This window comes from Aphelocoma coerulescens, chromosome 1 (genome assembly GCF_041296385.1).
Source record: "Aphelocoma coerulescens isolate FSJ_1873_10779 chromosome 1, UR_Acoe_1.0, whole genome shotgun sequence".
Taxonomy (NCBI): Eukaryota; Metazoa; Chordata; class Aves; order Passeriformes; family Corvidae; genus Aphelocoma; species Aphelocoma coerulescens.
The window spans coordinates 111,728,938-111,747,517 of record NC_091013.1 but is presented as its reverse complement, the minus strand read 5'-3'; the positions used below and the strand labels follow the sequence as shown (position 1 = coordinate 111,747,517).

The window sequence follows — 18,580 nt, the reverse complement described above, 5'->3', positions numbered from 1 at the left end:
CAGCCCACAGCCCTTTATTTTCATGATAAAGATACTCATCTCATTGAGAGTGGAAGACTCCAATTGCAAACCCACTCTGAGGACTAGTTTATGCACTTCAGCTGATATGTAATCACACAGAAAGCATACTACCAACAGTTCCTTCACTTCCATCTCTGCTGCTGCCTGAGAGGCAGATTCCCACTCAAGATTTACAGAAAAGGAGCCTTTATCAGGAAAAGAAAATAGACTTTCAGGTGCACAAGCTCTTCAGATTTGAAACAGAGGAAATTTAAAAGCTGCATACAAATTTCAAACAATTAAGTTTAACTGTAAATATTAGTCAGACCATGTGAAAGATATTTTCTGACTAGAGAGCAGAAAGCCCTGTAGAAGAGAAAAAGGTTGTTACCTTTCAGAGGGAAAATCCATACTGTCCATAACCATCAAATAGCAATTAAATTAGCAAACAAAAGAAAAGAGGTAGTAATCATGAAATGGGAAGAATACATCAATGAGACTGGCAAGCAGGTCTGAGATTATTCACTGCAACAAACTTTTTAAAAGTGTTATATTTCTGTCCCTTCTGTGTACCAGTGGTCTATACTCAAACTGTCATTCTAAAGACATTAAAAACACCCTGAGGAAACTGAAGAATATTGAACCTCTTTTAGGACTCTTGTCCCCTCTGAATGAAAAGATCCAGCAGAAAATAGTCAAAGAGTTTTCTCAGACTAATTTCTGCCTCCAACAATACAGCAATCTTTTCAACCCGATGAAAAAAGAATTCAACACATGTATTATGAACCAAGAATTATTACTTGTTGATACTATTACGATAAAAGTAGCAGTATTAATTGTTCTAATCATCCATCATAAACTAATTTTAAGAATATAGATAAAAATTATAAATATGAGACACCCTTTGAATACCACCATATCTTCTGAGGAGAACTGTTGTGATACCAGTTAGCTACCTAAACAGGTTTTTTATTTGACTAGAGCAATGTTCTTGAAAAACCTCTCCTATGGACAATTCTTTTCACAAAAATATAACATTTGAAAACTTGCAGCCTGTGCTAGAAGAATTTTCAATCTTAAAAGATATTTTCCAGAAACTCCTACCTTTCAAACAGCCCTTTTTATCATTAAACCCTCCAAATACATGGTATGCATGAAATGTGACCTGCTCACACCTAGGGATAAAAGCACAAATCTAGACACACACAGGAGATACCTCTCAGTGGGAAAAATCATCCCGTGCCCCATTCACACCCTCTCCAAAATGCAGGGTACACCATCCAAAACACCAACAGTGCTCCTCAGACAGCTTGCATGGAACAACAGCCTCACAGTGACCTTGCAAAGACAGTGGAAGAAGGGCACAAGAATCCAGGGCAGGGCATTTATCCTGAGTCAGCTCTGACTCCCTTCTCCTCCCCACCAGGGAGGCTCCCCAAAAGCCTGTGAAAGATGAACTAATTCACATGCAAACTGAAAACTGGAATTCATAACACTAGAGGATACTCACAATTAGGAACTCCATAGAAGCACTGCCTTTATGAGACACGGCAATTTTCCTCTGTTAACCAACAACATCCCACAGGTGATATAGGGAGAGAGAGTATTTTTCTTTGTAATTCACAAAAAAAGGCAAGGACATGGTTAACACCTCCTTATAGATGCCAATTATCTATTATCCCATGGTCTAAGTAACACAGCTAATTAAGTTAGAATAATTGTTTTCAACTGGTATTTCGTTTTAATGATTGCTGTTTCTGTTTCAGACAAGAAGAGCACATATCCCTACAAGCTGCAGATTTTCCTCCAGACTACACTGGTTGGTCAAAGATGCTACTTCCAGCCAAAATCTTGTAGAGCATAACAGCTACTGTAGTACTGCTGCTGCAACCAAATGCTACATAAATTTCGGGAACCTAATTGACCTGAAGATGTTAAACTTCAAAACACACAGCAGTAAAAGACGCATCTGTGAAAGCAATTTTAAACCAAAAGGGAAATGAAAGTAAATATAAACTGTGAGTCATAGCTACTATGTTAGTGTGCTAACAGACTTGGAAGAATCAGATGGAAATGGATGAGATGGAAAAAGGGAGAGCAAAACCAATTTTTTAAAGTAGAAAAGACACATCAGCTAAAAGTAAACTGTTCAAGTAAAAAGCTCTATCAGAAGTTAGGGGGGGAAAAAGATAGGAAGAAATAGGAGTGAATTAAAAGATAAAACTAGAGGACACAAACAAAAGCCCATGTAACTAAGATTTCTTTCACTATGCTCCTACATTTTGTTGCATCTCTGGTATAAAACTAAAATGAAAGCTATTACCTTAACTAAGGAGAATTATTTATTGTTTGTCTCTTAGGCCATAGAGATTTAAAGTCCTCGGGTTTAATAAAAGAAAATTCTGTCTGGTTCCTGAAATTATGCAGTTCCCCTCAAAAAAACCTCACCAGCAATACTACATTTGCTAAGATTACTTTTTCTGTTGCTGTCTTTGCCCCTTTAGAAACCATTGCATATACTGCTAATCTTGTCAGTACCAGTTCTGCAGTGTTACAAGAAAAATTCTCAGGACAGTGAGTTTCTAAGCAGGACAGATTTAGCCTAAATGAAGACAGTTCTACACTCCCCTCACTCAGACCACTAGACCCATTAAGATCTCATTAGTCAGCCAATTGCCTCATCCTACTTAAGATATTAAAGAAATGAGGGGGTCATAAAATCCTCATCACCATGCACTTGGATCAGTATATCTTTGCAATAGTACAGCTCACACCCTCGGATGAATAACAGCTCAAACTTCGCTGTGCCTGTTGAGGAGAATTTCATTAAATCAAGGTCATTTTGGTTCAAAATTATAATTTTGGTGTCTATCAGATTGGGTTATATAATATTTCTGGACCTTTCAGGTAACTGTCTGTATCCATGGAAACAAAAACATGTAATAGAAGGACAAGGGCAAAATGTCTCCAAACCCCAGCAATCTACCTTTATGCATAAATGATCATAGAACAGACTCAGGACAAATCCCTCTACATTACTGACAATAAGAAGTCTTAAATAACTCACCTAAGCCCCCAAAACCTCAAAACTGAAAAATTTAGTATGCCTTTCTGACTTCTCCTTCCCTTCTTCCCTTGTTTCTTTCTTATTTCAGGAAAATTCTAAGCTTTAAAGCCAAAAATTTCAGTCTCAAGCCAAGACCACCCTATATCTTACACCTTGAATGCTGATCTGTTTTTATAAAGGCGTATATAACCTAAAAACTTGCACACTAATAGAGCAATGACAAGCTGAAAAGGGCTGAGTTTTATCTATTTCAAATAGAATCGCTGATGAAAATTAATTCTCTGCCTATGTTTTAGGCGGAGCACAAATTCACCCACTGTACCAGTGGGTGATAATACTAACCCTAGCATTAACCTACCCCAGAGGCTTCAGAGGAAGGAACAACGGAGCCCTAACACACACAGTGCATTTGCAGCACAGTGAAAAAGTCAAAGCAGAGGCAGGATGAAAACAATAAACAGCAAGATGAAACACATTGGGAAAAAATGAAAGAGAAAAAATAAAAATGGAGAGGCAGCTTTTAAAAGCAAAGATAAGTGCACTGAAATCCCTACCTTTTTTAGAACTAAAAGGTCCCTTCTGGGAGCTTCTTTATGCCTTTCTACAAGTACTTCAGAAAGCCAATTTAGCATACAAATAGACACTGCAACCAAAAGAATGAAATATTAAGACTGCTTTTTATACAGACTAAAACTAAAACTGCACTGTTATTAATGTTCTAAAATTATTGAAAGGCATTCAATTTTTGTCTAAAAAAACCCTATACAGATTAAAATGGAAAGAGAAAGCCATAGTTACCATAATAGAAACATTATAGCCATCGAAAACCAAGCAATGTGGGGAGTCTTTTCAGTCAAAAAGGATGTTAAACAAATACCAGATCTTTCAGATCCCTTGTAAGAGTGAGACATTTTTTGTTTGTTAGCCTTGATTTTTTTTTTTTGGAAGCAACGAGGTCAATACAACAATAACCCTTCAGGATAAAAATATTTAAAGAACTACTCCCTAACAGTCTGAAAGTGCCACTAACGTGATAGCTCAGCAGCAAAGGGCACTAACACCTTCCAAAAGTGCCAGCAGTTGCTTCAGAGCATTCCAATCACCTGCTGTTCTGCAGGGCAAGAGGTTCAAGAACAGAAATAAACCCAGTTTTTTCCATGGAATATGGAGAAACACTCACCTTCCAGGAAGATCATGCACATCACAATTTTTCCAGGTTTTAGCCTTCTAAAATAACAAAATAAAAGCAAAAGAGTAACCTACTCAACTGCATATTCCTAACTTCAGAAATAAATAGTTCAGAATTTAAGGCCTGTTCTGTTTTCTACTGGGATAAAGTTAATTTTCTTCTTAGTGGCTGGTGCAGTGCTGAGTTTTGGATTCAGTATGAGAATAACGCCGATAACACAGCGATGTTTTGGTTGTTGCTGAGCAGTGCTTATCCCAAGTCAAGGGCTTCTCAGTGTCTCATGCTCTGCCTGTGAGGAGGGGCACAAGAAGCTGGGAGGGAGCATGGACAGGACAGCTGACCTGAACTGGCCAAAGGGATATTCCATACCAGAGAACATCATGCCCAGTACACAAAGTGGGGAGAACTGGCAGTGAGGGGCTAATCACTGCTCAAGGACAGGCTGGGCATCAGTCAGTGGGTGGTGACCAGGGGTATTGTGCACCACTTGTCCTTGTATTTTATCTCTCTCCTCCTCTCCTTTTTATTACTATTATTGCCATTAGTATTTTTATTGACCTGTTCTTATCTCAGCCCATAAATGCTTTTTGGTTTGGGCTTTTTGTTTGGTTGTTTTTTCCCCTGATTCTCTTCCTGATTCCAACGACAGGAGGGAGGAAGGAAGCAATTGGCTGTGTGGTATTTCATTGGTGGCTGAGGTCAAACCACAACAAGGCCTTAGTTCCCTCTTCTATGATTTTAACTTTTAATTAAACAAGATTCAAAATTATAATTTAACATCAGACATTTAAAAAGTAGAGAGCATTACAGAGTTAACAAAACCCAGTGGCTTTCAGCAAACATAGATTTTTCTGTTAAGGGCCTGTTATGGATCTAAATTGTTTACAAAGCCTCAGCAAATAAGTTTGAGTTTACCCTTATTCTTTTTTTTTTTTTTTTCTGATCAATAGCAATTCAAATGTTATTCTTCCAAGAATAAAAATGCCAAGCTTGGTTCTCTATTTATTTCATGAGATAAACAATTTTCAGTTTTAATCTGCAAAGCAATCATGTTTGTTTTTTCAGATTTTAGAATCACACAAAGAACAGAAAGACAAAGTGCATGCAAGAGAGAGCAAGAAGAAAAGAAGCCCTGAATTTAAACTGCGAATCCACTCAAACACAGCAAGTCAAGTCTGACCTGTTTAAAGGTATGATTTACAGTTCAAAGCTATTACAAAATTAATTTTTTTTAAAAGATTCCACCAGCCAGATAGATAAAGCTCACTATATTAAGCATTCCCCCACCAAATTATTTTAACTGCTAGTAAAACTCTGATAAGACAAAAGAAGAACTACAGCACTTGTACGACATATATGTTAGAGAATACTGGATGATTCTAACTAATATCCTTTTCCTAGTGTACCTGTAAACAAGAAAGTTTATAGAAATATTTGAATTAACAGTGTAATGGGAACTGTATCTCAGAATTTATCTTATTTCTGACAATGCTGTCATCTAGTAAATAAAGGTCAAAGTCTCATAAACACAAGAATATCCCCAGATCTGCCTTCAACAAACTCCAAAAAAATAATTGAATAACTTTTGCATTCAGATTCCCGGTGGAATAAGATAATACCCTTTCTATAAGTTTTTCTGAGACTTCTGGCGAAAGCCAGCCAAAAGTTGCTGATTAACGCTACACACACAAGAATGACAAGAGGTTGCATTAAATGAATTGAACCAGTATAAATTTCCATATTTTCACCTCCTTTGCACTTGCAATTGCTTATTCTTTCTAACTCAACATCTGGGGTGACTTTTATTCCAGAGCTTCTTGAAGCACGCAGGCCACAGCCAGACAGCAACACTGAGAGAAGATTTTTCAGAAATGCCCTAAACCACTGATGATTACAAAGCAAGGAGAGGTCATGAAAGCTTTTCAAAGCATGGGCTCACCACATCCATGTCCTGGACTCCCTGAAGGTCCCTCAAGCAGCCTCCAGCATCCATGACTCCAGGGCTTGTGGTGCCAGGCTTGCCTTGAGCTCAGAGAGGAAGGGACAAGAAGTGGCCCAACACTCTCATCAGAGCAAACTTGTAAGTGTGCTGCTCATTTCGACTCATGGAATGGTTTGAGTTGGAAGGGGCCTTCAAGATCATCTTGTTCCAACCCCTTGCTATGGGCAGGGACACCTTCCACCAGACTAGGTTGCTCAGAGCCTCATCCAATGTGGCCTGAGCACTTTCAGTAATGGGACATCCACCAACTGCTCAGGGAAATCTGTTCCAGTGTCCAGCCACATACACAGAAAATGAGGGAAACCTTGTTTGCCTTCTAAGCCATCAACCAGGTTTTTTTCATCTTATCCATGACCTTTTTGTATAATTTTTAATTTCCCTGCCTTGGAGCAACAAGGGGAAGAGATCTGGACCTCACACCTTTCTTCTTCCTACCCTCACCTTCACCTCTCACCTCCTCACAGCATCTGATTAAAAAAGGACAGAGAAACCCAACACCTGCCACAACACACTTGTCTGGGTGGGCGCTGCACTCTCACACTCCTGCCATGAGGAGGATGCCTGGCAGTTCTGCTCTGTATTTTGCATCTTCCTCTCAAGCACTTCACAGTGTCGCAGAAGTGTGAGAGAACTGTTGCCACAGGGGTGGATGGACGGAGGGATTGCAGGAGTAACACAGACTTACATTGACAGCCAAGTCAACATGACAGGCAGGCAGAAAGCCTTCTTAAAAGCACAATTTCTCCTGTTCAACAAACGCCACCAGGAAATAATTGCCATTATTGAAATCTCACAGGATAAAAATGCAAATTCTTAAGATCAACTCTTCTTGTTTTGCAGGTGTTTTATGGGCAGTTTTGTCACACAGCGCTATATCTTGTTCTGTTTCATTCTTATGGGCCACATTAAAATAATTTATACACATTGGTTAGAAAAGCCTAAAGCCATTACTGCAGCTGACACAGAAAAAACAAAGATATTTTTGGTGGCCCATTAGATACTCCATTAAAATTTACGAGTCCTAACTTCTAAAGTAGCCTAAGTACTCTTACACGGAAATATTCTTTCCTCTTTTGAGCCAAATACTTTCATATTTATGTTGCCTTATAAAAATGTAAAATTATTGTAAAGATAAGTAATAATTATGATATTCAAAATACAAGAAAATAATCAATACGCAGCTAAAACAATATATATCTCAAAATGTTCATATTAAATATATTTTATATCAACTTATTATTTTTCCTCAAGTTTCTAAAATAATATTCTTACAAAAAGCAATTGTATGGGACTGAAATCCAATTTTCTTTTGTGTATTTGCAACATTTATATATTAAGACTATTACAATACAATAACACAGTGAAAACACTTCAAATCAATAATTGCAATCACTGTCTTACTGATTTGTCTGTTGTCCAAAGAAGGAAACAATTCACTTCAGTCCATTTTGGCTCCTACTAAGCCCAGGTGTAATGTACATGGAAAACAATATTTCTGAAATATTTTTAACAGGTTTCACCAAGAATGCTAACATTTACAAACTTGCAGAGAGATGTCTGGATATCAAGAACTGGTGTTACCAAGGGATTCTCAGTTCTATGTAAGGTAAAAAAATTTGCAGGAGCTGATAAAACATTTTTCTCCAGAAAAACAAACAAACAAACAAAGAAAAACAACAAAAAACCACAACAAAACAAGCAAACCCAAAAATCCTTATAAATTGGCATATTGTCCATGATTAAGTGTCACCTTCAAAAAGAAAAATTCATATAACCTCCAAGATAGCGCAGTGATTTATTGATCACTTTTAGTTTTACATTTTATTTCTAAGTAGAAGAGACTAAGAAACACTGAAAATATTTCCATGTAGGTCAAAAGGTTATGCAAAAACTCCCTCTGATATATTTCCAAAATAATCAGATGGTCTTTATAATAATTACCCAATATGTCATGCACATTCAAAACTCTGGCTTACAAAGGATTTGTTGAGAATGATTTCTGAAGGGAGTTTATGGATGTAACATGATTTAAAGGCTCTCCTGACAGAGATGGAACCAAAAAATAAGCTTTGCTGAGGAAGAAAATTGGTCTACTATCCCTCAATTTAAATACTAGGAAATGGAGTTCTAGAACTTTCTATAATTTCTCCACAAATCTAAGAGACAAACCAAACGCCAAATTATTGACAAGAAAGGCCCCAACACACAATTTTAAACCTATATTTTTCAGGAACTATTAGCCTTTATTAGAATTGGTCAAAAGGTTGTCACAAAATTAAAGCATGCGGCCCATTTTGGACTTAGAAAACATCATGGTCTTTACTAATGCCTTTTGTTGATAATTTTCTTTTCCTTTAGAAGAAAGAAACATAGGTAGGATAAGATTAGTCCAAATCTGGACCACATTGTTGTTTTCATATATAGGTTTACACATCATAGCTGGTAAAACCCGGGAACAGGCTGCAGATGCCCCATCCCTGGACACATTCAAGGTCAGGTTGGATGGGTTTCTGAGCAACCTGATCTAATTGAAAAGTCCCTGCCCATTTCAGGGCCAGTTAGACTAAATGACCTTTAAGGGTGCCTCCCAACCCAAACAATTCCATGATTTTGTGTTCCATTTTCCTGACAGTATAATCTTAAAAGTAATATTTAACTGAGAGGGGAAAGGATTTTTAAAATGGAATTGATAACACTTCCCATTTCTTAACTCTAGAAGCTCTACAACTGTTAATACTGCATTTCAGTCAGTTTTCAACATTGCTCTGGCTAAACAGGATACATTAATATTCCAGGATATATGGAAACAAAACATGGACTTCCAAACATGGATTTTCTTCACAAGGTAGAGATCCTAATAACAACCAACATATTCTGTACACATCCACCTTCATTTACTGACTCAAAAGTAATATCCCAGGTGATCTGCTTTCTCATTTATTTTCCTCTCTCCAATGAATTCAGTGGATATTCCCAGTAACAGTGTCAAGCACTTACAGATATGTAGAAAAATGAGGGATCCCTGTTAAGCCTCACACACTTCTCAAAAAATTTGGAGACACAACATGTGATACACTTAAAATAAAGGCAGCATGAAACACTTGTGATTTGTTCCAGCTGACTGAGCACAAGATCTCATGTGGTGATTCACTAGAGTAGCAGTTTCTATGAACTCACTGATAGCAAAACATCTGCTACCACAACACCTGGAATTTGTTCGACTTCTCAAACAGAAAACTGATGCAGCACAGTCAATACCATGGCAGTTTTCAAAAGAATTAATTGCACAATAAGACAGAAATTCCATACATTTGGCAGAAGTGACTAGTTCTTTCCAAGCATGTGATTAACACATAGTGAAAATATACCCACACAAATTTTGATAGTTGTCATAAAATGCTGCACTCCAAAGCATTGCAAGACATGGTTTCCTTTTGATTATGATATCTAAAGAGTTACTCATTATTTCTTGTGAACAGCTTGTTTTACTCTCCCCTCTCTCCAAGTTTTCATAGGCACATAAGTGAAAAATATTTCATACTAGTGGAATGGATGCAGCCTTCCATTGTTCTTATTTTTCTTTCTTTCTGTTATTTCTTTGAAACAGATGTTGTTTTCCTCAACAATTTAACCTCTAAGATTGAAAAAAATACCTTCTCTAATAAATCTAGTAGAGTTTTTAAAGTATAATTTAAATATGTCTCAAACTAGACAGCATGCTATTCATTCCTTTAAATAAGCTTATGTTGGCAATAAAAATCAAGAAAGAAACATAAATGGGTGTGTAATGCCTGAGGGAATATTGAGTTCAGTTGTGAAACAGTAAAATTTCTTTCCCTTGTGAGTCTGAGATTAAAGGCTTGTGGGTTTTGTACAATAGCCATGAGTAATACATACAAGTGACTTTTTTTACTGCATGAGATTCTCCTCATGCACATCTCTTATTTCTTCAAGATAATTCAGACAACCAGCAAGGCAAAGACAAGAGATCACATTGTTCTTAGTGTTAAACAGATAATCAATACTCCAAGGCAATAAAATTAAATGTTTGAGCTTTATTAAACTTGGGAGCTGCTGGTGAGTGGCTGGAAAATAAAACAACATTAAAAGTCAATTAGCATAACCATTATAGCAAAATATTTGCTTTTTGTTCCACTACAATACTGAATTATAAAATAAAATAAGTGAGCCTGTAAGCTCATTGTTACAGCCATGTGAGTATTATATATCTATTTAACACCAATAAGAATAAAAATTTGTAATGCAAATGCAGACTGAGGCAATCTACATGAAAATCCAATAGAAGTTTGGTCATAACAATGAACTGAATAAAACAAAGCCCAGCTCATTATGTTGCTTTGTTTCATGTTCCAGAAATTCTTAGGTGATTAGAGGTTGGTATGTGCCATGGACTCCTGCACCACCTAAGTTATTGAGGAATGCAATAGTCCATTAACGCATATTAATTGGAACTACTTAGTGTTCACAAATAAACTAGGTGATTAAGAATTTTAATGGAATTAAGCAAAACATTTAACACTACAAGCCCTGCAGATCTCAGATAAACTTAGCCAATGGATCTGGGAGTTATTTTTATAGCTGTTTATTGAAAAATGTTAAAATCCCTGAAGTGAGCAAGTCATGCTAGGTTTAAGATTGAAATTCAGTTTAAATTGAATCAGCTGATGTAAAATTTTGAAAAAAAAAAAAAAAAGGCAGGAAAAAAGGCTTCCCTTTATATACTTAAAGTATACCCAAGTACAAATTAAAGTTTTAATAAGTTTCAGTCTTCGCAGGTTTATTTTTGGTGTCTGTATACTCAACAACTGAAGCCTGAGAGTGACAGAGATGAATCTGTTCTAAGCAAGATTAGATGGGAAACCCTTGTACCAAATATGCTTCTGTATCTTGTTTGCAAATCTAGTTTTTCAAAATGTCTGGTTCTTCTAGGGATACTTTTGTCCACATCCAGCTATTGTGCAATGCTACATAAATAATAATACATATAATCCACATCAAAAATAGCTGTGGAGGCCTCCAAGGATCTCCCATGAAATGGTGGGTATAGAGGATGTTACACCCCAGCTGTGATTCAGCTGGCTTGACAGCAGCTCTGTTGCAGCATTTCCAGCATGGAAAACAAATCAAGGAATCACAGAATGGGTCAGGTTGGAAGGGACCACAATGGGTCATCTAGGCCAACCTCCCTGCTCAAGCAGGGTCAAGATGCTGCTTGCACCTTCCAGATGCTATTGCTGATACGTGGGAAAGACATTAACCTCCCCACTCAAAACTGAAGCCTTTTTTTTTTCCTCCTAGATCCACTAAAGTTTCATTTTATTCTGTAAAATGAAGTTTTAGGTTTTAATTAGCACAAAGAAAACAAATGTTCCAAGAACCTGAGAACTGACATAAAAATAGTAAAATAGGTTTTAGTGCTGTTTCACCAAGTGATGGGAGTATCAGCATTGATAACATCAATCTCCAGTTATACATCAAAATAGGACAGTTATTCTTGTAAAATTCATTGTAAAACCATGAAAACCCTACTTTCCATACAGGTTTTCCCTCTTCTACCAAAGTTTCTATTCAAATGGAGATTACAGGTTCTATTGTAGACCTTTGTTTAACAGTTACTTCAAGGATTTCCCAGATGCTTTATTCATCAATCGTTTCATCACCTCCAGCAACATTGACTCCACTTAATCTGTCTATCTGAAGCTTTTAAAATAGGCAGATATGGTTTTCATTAAAACACATTTATCTCGCTGTTGAAAGCACCAGTAAAACTCAAATTATGAAAGTTTTGAAAAAAAGTTTTGCTAATTATAATGTAAGAATTTGCAGTATTCCTACTATTCCTCTTTTGTAATAGTGGATGTGCCAATCATTATATGTCTAATTTCTTTCTTTCTCATTTAAAGTATTTTAGTTTAGCTGCCAAAACTCTTGCATCCAGGCTTAACTTCAGGCATAAGTGCTGTAATATCAAGGGCAGTATTAGTTATACATATATGCCTTATTTAATTGACCTAACTTCACTAGATTTGTGCAGGTGAAGGAGGGAAGTGAGATAATAGCAACTTTTCCTAAACTACTCACTGCATAGATAGTAAAAAATCTTATTTCTACATATTTATACAGGCAGAACCTTTAAATTCAGCAACTGTGTAAGAACTATATTTACATTGATTAAAAAATAAATTTTAACCTTATTGATCAAAATATTTGTATTAACATTTTTCTCTGAGGAGACTCTACTAATTGAAGTCTTCAGTCATGGTCCTCCTACACACAACACAGTTATTGAATACAACCTACTCATAAAGCACTGCAGTGCTGTGCTTATTCTCCATTTACTAACTTGAAGATCTGTCTCAAGACACAGAAAATTGTTACTTTTCCCCTCATATGCAAAGTACTCACTGCAGAAGCCATCATTAGGATTAGTGTTTTCATCATTTGTCATATGTGTGGTTTTAAAAAGGAAACTTATTTGTATCTCAAGTCTTACCATGGGCTTCACATCATGCTCCATTTCCTTCCCTGGCTTGGACATCATAATTTCTTACTGAGGGATTCCACTTGTCAGTGCTCCTCACTGTTCAGTTTTCCTGCTGAAGCCCAGAGAGATCATACTTGCCTCTCACTAGTCATTATTCATCTCCTCCACCTGTGCTCTCTCTCTGCTGTAGTGTGACCTCTGTGAGCAGTCAGTCCAACAGGCTCCCTTGCTCACCACAGATCTCTCTCTGCAGGCTGATGTTGGACTCTTAACTTTTTTCCATCTTTTTAGTCCTTTACCCTCCACCTATCGCTCACTGCTTGGGATGCCTCCATTCCTTTCCTAAAAAAATCAAGGGCTGTTTTTAGTCACTTTCAAAACCACCTTGAAAATCACCTCATATGCAAGCTGGAGTTTCAGTTCTTGACTTCCCAAGAGCTCCCTTCACCTTCCCAAGCAGTCAAGTCTCTCATCATCAGTACAAGTTGCCAGTGGGAAAAGCACAGGTTTTTTCAGCAGTATCAGGGCTTAGCTCTCCTGTAAATCTTCACTGAAGGAAGAGTCGTGTATTTGTCCAGCTCATGAACAGATGGGCACATCCCTACTACTGAAAGGTCTGCATGGGTAACAGGCATTTTACAGAAACTGAGAATGGGAGATACTTCCATAGTTACAAAATCTGCTTGGTTCCCAGTTTCAGACAAGTTTACACGATGCAGTTTTCCAGAAGCCTTCTAGGAACATATATATATATATATATAAATATATCTCTTTGCCTTTGGATCTCTGTACTACTCGACATGATTTTTTTTTAATTTAAAAGAGACTAAAAATGGCAATAAAAGAAAGAAAACAGAATATTGATAATTGATTTTTCAGTCAGATTGAGTTGTGTCTCATTTTCATGCTATTTGTCTTCCCACTAGAAGCAAAAACACGAGGTTCAAACTGAGCAAAAGAGAGCAAAGAGAAATTTATATTCATTTTCTAGAGACTACCATGAAAGTAAGGAAGTAGACATCAGAATAAGTGACTATATAGTGGTATCATGCGGAAATAGACACTTTTTCTTTAAAATATCACTTGTTATTCATGTTCTGCCCAGCCTCAAAACCAGCCAAACAACCCCAATTTTGAAGAAAAACTAGCAAAACCAATCATCATTCTTCTACAAAAAGCAACTGTTAAAAATAGCTTCAAATTTTGGCAAGCTGGTAAAATATATCTTCTGTACTCGATGACTTAATCTCTTCACATAACTGGAAATCAGGGAGGATTAGGGAGCAGTATTTAATTGGACAAAGAGAAGAAAACAGCAGTAGGAGAAAAAACAGTGTAATTTAGACATACACATATTTTTTAAGTCATCTTAAATCATATTTGCATGCAGAATTTTAGGGTTTGTTTCTGCTTGGTATATCACTGAAACAAATATCTTGGCTTCATGTTACTACACCCCCCAAAAATTTAGTGAAAACACAAGAAATCTTCTTTTAGACTTATCCCTAAAATTAGACAAAACTTTGAGAACACACAGTCCCCATTAAGCATGGGCTTCTCCATGTAGCTCAAATGAAGTCTGGGTTGTCTTTCCAGCAGCATTATTATCTAATTGATTATTTTCTAATACAGCACCCAATAACAACATCTAATGCTTCAGCAGCCCTTGTGCACCAAGCACAGCCCAAACTTTTGAACACATTTGAGAGTATCAGTGTCAAAAGAGTAGAGAAACAGATGTGGAAAAGGGAATGTAACTTCATTTAATCCAATCAGCTGACATAGATATAGAGAGTGTTTACTGATTTCTTGTGAGTGTCTGATAACCTTAAACAACAACAACAAACAAACAAAAAAAAAGTCTGTACTCTTGAGACTGCCTTAATAAAAGTCTGATTGGTAGAAGCCATAGCCAAAAACACAGTTCCAGGTTTTGAAGAAACAACATATGACTTTGTAACTACAGCGCAGCAAATGTATTCCAGTGAGAAGAAAAAAAAAGCAAAACAAAACCACAACAGGAAAAAAAAAAAAAAAAAGAAAAGCAAAAATGTCATTTAGTGGTGAAGTGTAAGATTTTTTTTGGGATAAAATATAAGGTTATGGCTTACGCATGTTTTGGCTGATGACCAAACCATGCCAATTTGCTTTAAAAGTGCTTCAGGAAGTCCTTTTGAGAGAAAGTTTTTGTTCCCCTGGGGCACAGAACCTCAGAGCATCTTCAGAAAAATTCCAAAACACAGTTTTTTTAAAAGGAAAAGAGTTAATTCTTGGCTTTAATAGTTCTTCACTGTTTTATTGAAAAGTGGATTTAAAGTTTCCTAGAAAACATTCCTTTCTCCAAGGTACAAGTCAGGGATGAAAATTGAGGGAGCACTCAAAATAAATTGGAAGGCCCCTTCCAAACCATCACTTACAAAAGAAATAAAAATAAAAAAATTAAATCTAAAAACATAAAATATTGTAAAAGACAGTATTTTAGGGAAAAAAAAAAATCAAAAGTAAAGGGAAGAATTCTTAGAGTTACACAAGGTATAGCTTTCAAGTAGTCACTTTATAAAAACGTTTAAAAATATAGAATTGGTCCCTATCAAACACTTGTTAAATGATTTTTGGAGAATAATCACAAATATGTCAAATTAAGAAACTTTTTTCAGGTGTTTAAGTTTTTTTAGTTCCTATTTCTTCACCTAACAAACCTATTTCCTGGGAACCCTTCCAGATATTGTATTGCTCATTTTCATTCTTTCAAACATAGTCATATTCCAGCTGACCATCTTGATTTCTTTCCTTGTGCTTTTTGTTTCCAGTTTTTATCCTTGCCTCCCACTCTTTACATAGTTTTCTCATGCTTGAGAAATATCTTAGAAAATGAAATCCATTTGCCGGCATAATCAAATTCTTAACATAAACTAGATTGAACTAGTTTAGCTAAGTTAACCAGAATGAATTATTCACTTATTTCCACAAAGTTGCAAACAATTCCCTCCTCAAAGCTTACAGATTCAACAAACTCTTATATACCACAGTAAAATAAATTTTAAAAGGCTCATAAACAGCCTACATTATCCACATACTTGCCTACACATACTCTCAGATACAGCACTCCTTCCACAAACACTCTACAACTCTACCCCTTCCCTCCCATGGGCCTCTCTTAAGGTTTCCCAAACAAAAAGGAAACACCTGCACACGCCATCAGTGACTTAATCAGCATTTTCCCATCAATGATTCATCTCAGGAGGTTGGTTAAGAATAGGAAGACCCTTTACTGTCTCCTAGCTCTGGATTTATTCTTCCTATATGTCATATGGTGCAGCTAAAAATAAATTCCAGGTTTTGAAAGAAAGATAGTGTCACTTAAAGGCAGCTATGACAACCTCCCATCCATACCTGCCTTCCTATTGACTAGATAATTTCCTCCCACCTGTCAAAGCTCTTAAAAAAAAAAAAATTACTAAAATCTTCCTCCTCTCTGATGTGCGCAGACCCTGGAGCTAATAAAAACTTATTTTCTATTCAAAAAATACTTTTCTGTGCATAAGGAATGTACAAGCCGTAATGAAGCATGGCTGAGAAACTAAAACAAAAGTGATGCAGAAGCATTACAGCTGTACTAGGGAGATACAAAAGTAGTGCTTCTGGATTTAAGGATTTGGTTAACTTTTTTGGCTTTTCTAGAGTTTGTGTGTTTGATAGGAAATTAATGTTTCCCTAAAAAATATCTACCTTTTTGTTAGTTAGATACTCAATTCCCTCCCCAAAATATTGCCTTAGCAAAGCACTATTGACCAACCGGTAAACACATACATTGGTGGAGAAAGAACTGCCTTCTAAATTTAACATAGTTTTAATGAAAATCTTCCATTCTTTCACCACTTCCAAGCAATGCAGATCTGAGACAAGGTAGGACTTTATTTTATACCCAGCAGTAAACTTGCTGACATAATTACTTTGTATTCCAGCCCCTTGATATATCCACACACAAACAAATAACCAAAGAACTTCACTAACTTTTTAAGTGTTTTATTGAGTTCCTGACAAAATCTCTCCTGCCATACACACTTAGAGGCCTTTCAAATAGGATCAAGTGTGGCTGGGGTGAGTCATCCTTTACAAATCATTGATTCACAGGGTGCACCAGTGTGAACAGCACAACCTGCTTACCCTCTGTCAGCGAAAAGCAAGTGTAAAAATAACAGAGAGAAAAAATGTAGAGTTGCCACCCTTTTCACATCTTTTGCTGCTCCAGCAAGAGCCCAGGTTTTGCTGAAGGACCATGTTAGCAGTGACATCAAGAGATCATACACTCCCGTAGAGCACAGAGCGATTAGAATCCAGGTATCCTCTGCTCCAGATACACTCCCTGCCCTCAGGAGGCACTAACCCTCAGTTCAGATGTCTGCAGTAGTTCAAAATCTTATGTACACCTGAAGCCTTGTGCTGTTATAGTGGACGTTGTATATGCTTTCTATACTGTTGTTTCAGTTTATATTGAAATCAGCATTATCTATGTCGCATAGAAAAAGATTGCACTGAGTTTTCTATTTCCACTTGCTTTGGTACACTTTAAATTGGAGACAAATTGTCAAGATTTCCTCCAGTGTTGTAAGGAAGACTTGATGACCAAGCAAGTCAAGTTCATATTTCAAACAAAATGCGAGTTTTCCTGTTGCTGAAGCTGTCAAGGTCTATGGATGTGAATGAGACGTGGGTCTAGTTAAAGATATTATATCTTTCTATGTTTACTCTCTTAAAATCGAATGTGATATAATCCAGAACTGATATCTTCCATAGATCCAATCTCTTTAGGCATCCTTTTGAAACTTTTGGTTGAAGCTCCATCAAAACTCTTTTTAGAATGACTCTTTGGATTTCTTTATCAGAAGGAAAAAATATATAGGAAATTAAAGACACCGGTGTCTGAATCAATTTTCTTCAATATTTATTTTGCTCTTCCTTTGGCGACAGCAACAGTTACTCCCTGACACTTCACTTTCCTATGATAAACATTTTTGAATTTTTTTCTTTTCTATAGTTTTTGGAATGCATTAACTCATTTAGCTTTTTCCTGACATTATCTTTTCCCTGCAGCCCTTGCTAACTGTATATACGTAGCGTTCCTATTTTTCACATTTACTTTAAGTTCACTTTAACCTTCAGTCTTTATGCACCACTACAGCTCATGGCTTTGTCTTTGTTTTTTCATATGTTTATTTGTTTGGTTTTTTTTAAGTTCTGAAAAAACACTAAACATGTAGTATATAGAATGACCTTCCAATGGTCAGGTCTCCAATTTCACAATACATCACAATAGATATTAATACAGAACTGCAGCAGAAAACATCCAAACAGTTAATTTCTCCTCCATATTAAAAAAAAAAAAAAAAAAATAGGAACAGAAAGCCTTCACTCTTCCAAAATGCAGGAGACCCATGGAGTTGTGATCTGCAGCCATTCCAATCTACTGCTAACTGCTGTCAATCAGACTGAAAGTGTCTTGGGCTTTGGAATAAAAGGATTGTATGGGGGGGCTAGGTATGTGACCCTATAAGGGGATGAGGTGCTGAATGACTGTTCCTCTTCAATTATATCCTTCATGCACTGCAACAAAGACAACTGCCAGCTTGAGTTCATGAAATCAGTCCTTAGTCCTACGGATGTCTTTCCTGCACCTCTGTTGTAAGGAAGCTTGGGTTTTTTATATTATTGTCTACTCTTAGCTACAGACCAATGTTTCTGTTCAATGCAGTATAATTTTTCCTATATATGTAGGTTTGTGCATGTAGTGATGTGACAAGAGGAAAAGGCTTTAAG

At 36.6% G+C, this 18,580-nt stretch overlaps 1 long non-coding RNA gene across 13 annotated transcripts in view; it reads right to left on the bottom strand.

Annotated features, from left to right (window-relative positions):
- The window catches only part of LOC138114767 (uncharacterized), a 41,563-nt gene extending 25,683 nt beyond the window's left edge, over nucleotides 1–15,880 (bottom strand). For 7 of the 13 annotated variants that reach the window (XR_011152800.1, XR_011152795.1, XR_011152801.1 and 4 more), the window contains exon 1: nucleotides 12,773–13,705. This is a non-coding gene — a long non-coding RNA (uncharacterized lncRNA). Of the gene's footprint in view, nucleotides 1–1,510; nucleotides 1,567–4,247; nucleotides 4,502–12,772; nucleotides 13,706–15,840 lie in introns of those variants that run through there. The other 6 variants (XR_011152797.1, XR_011152807.1, XR_011152793.1 and 3 more) reach the window with 4 other exon arrangements.
- Between the last annotated feature and the right edge of the window lie 2,700 nt (nucleotides 15,881–18,580).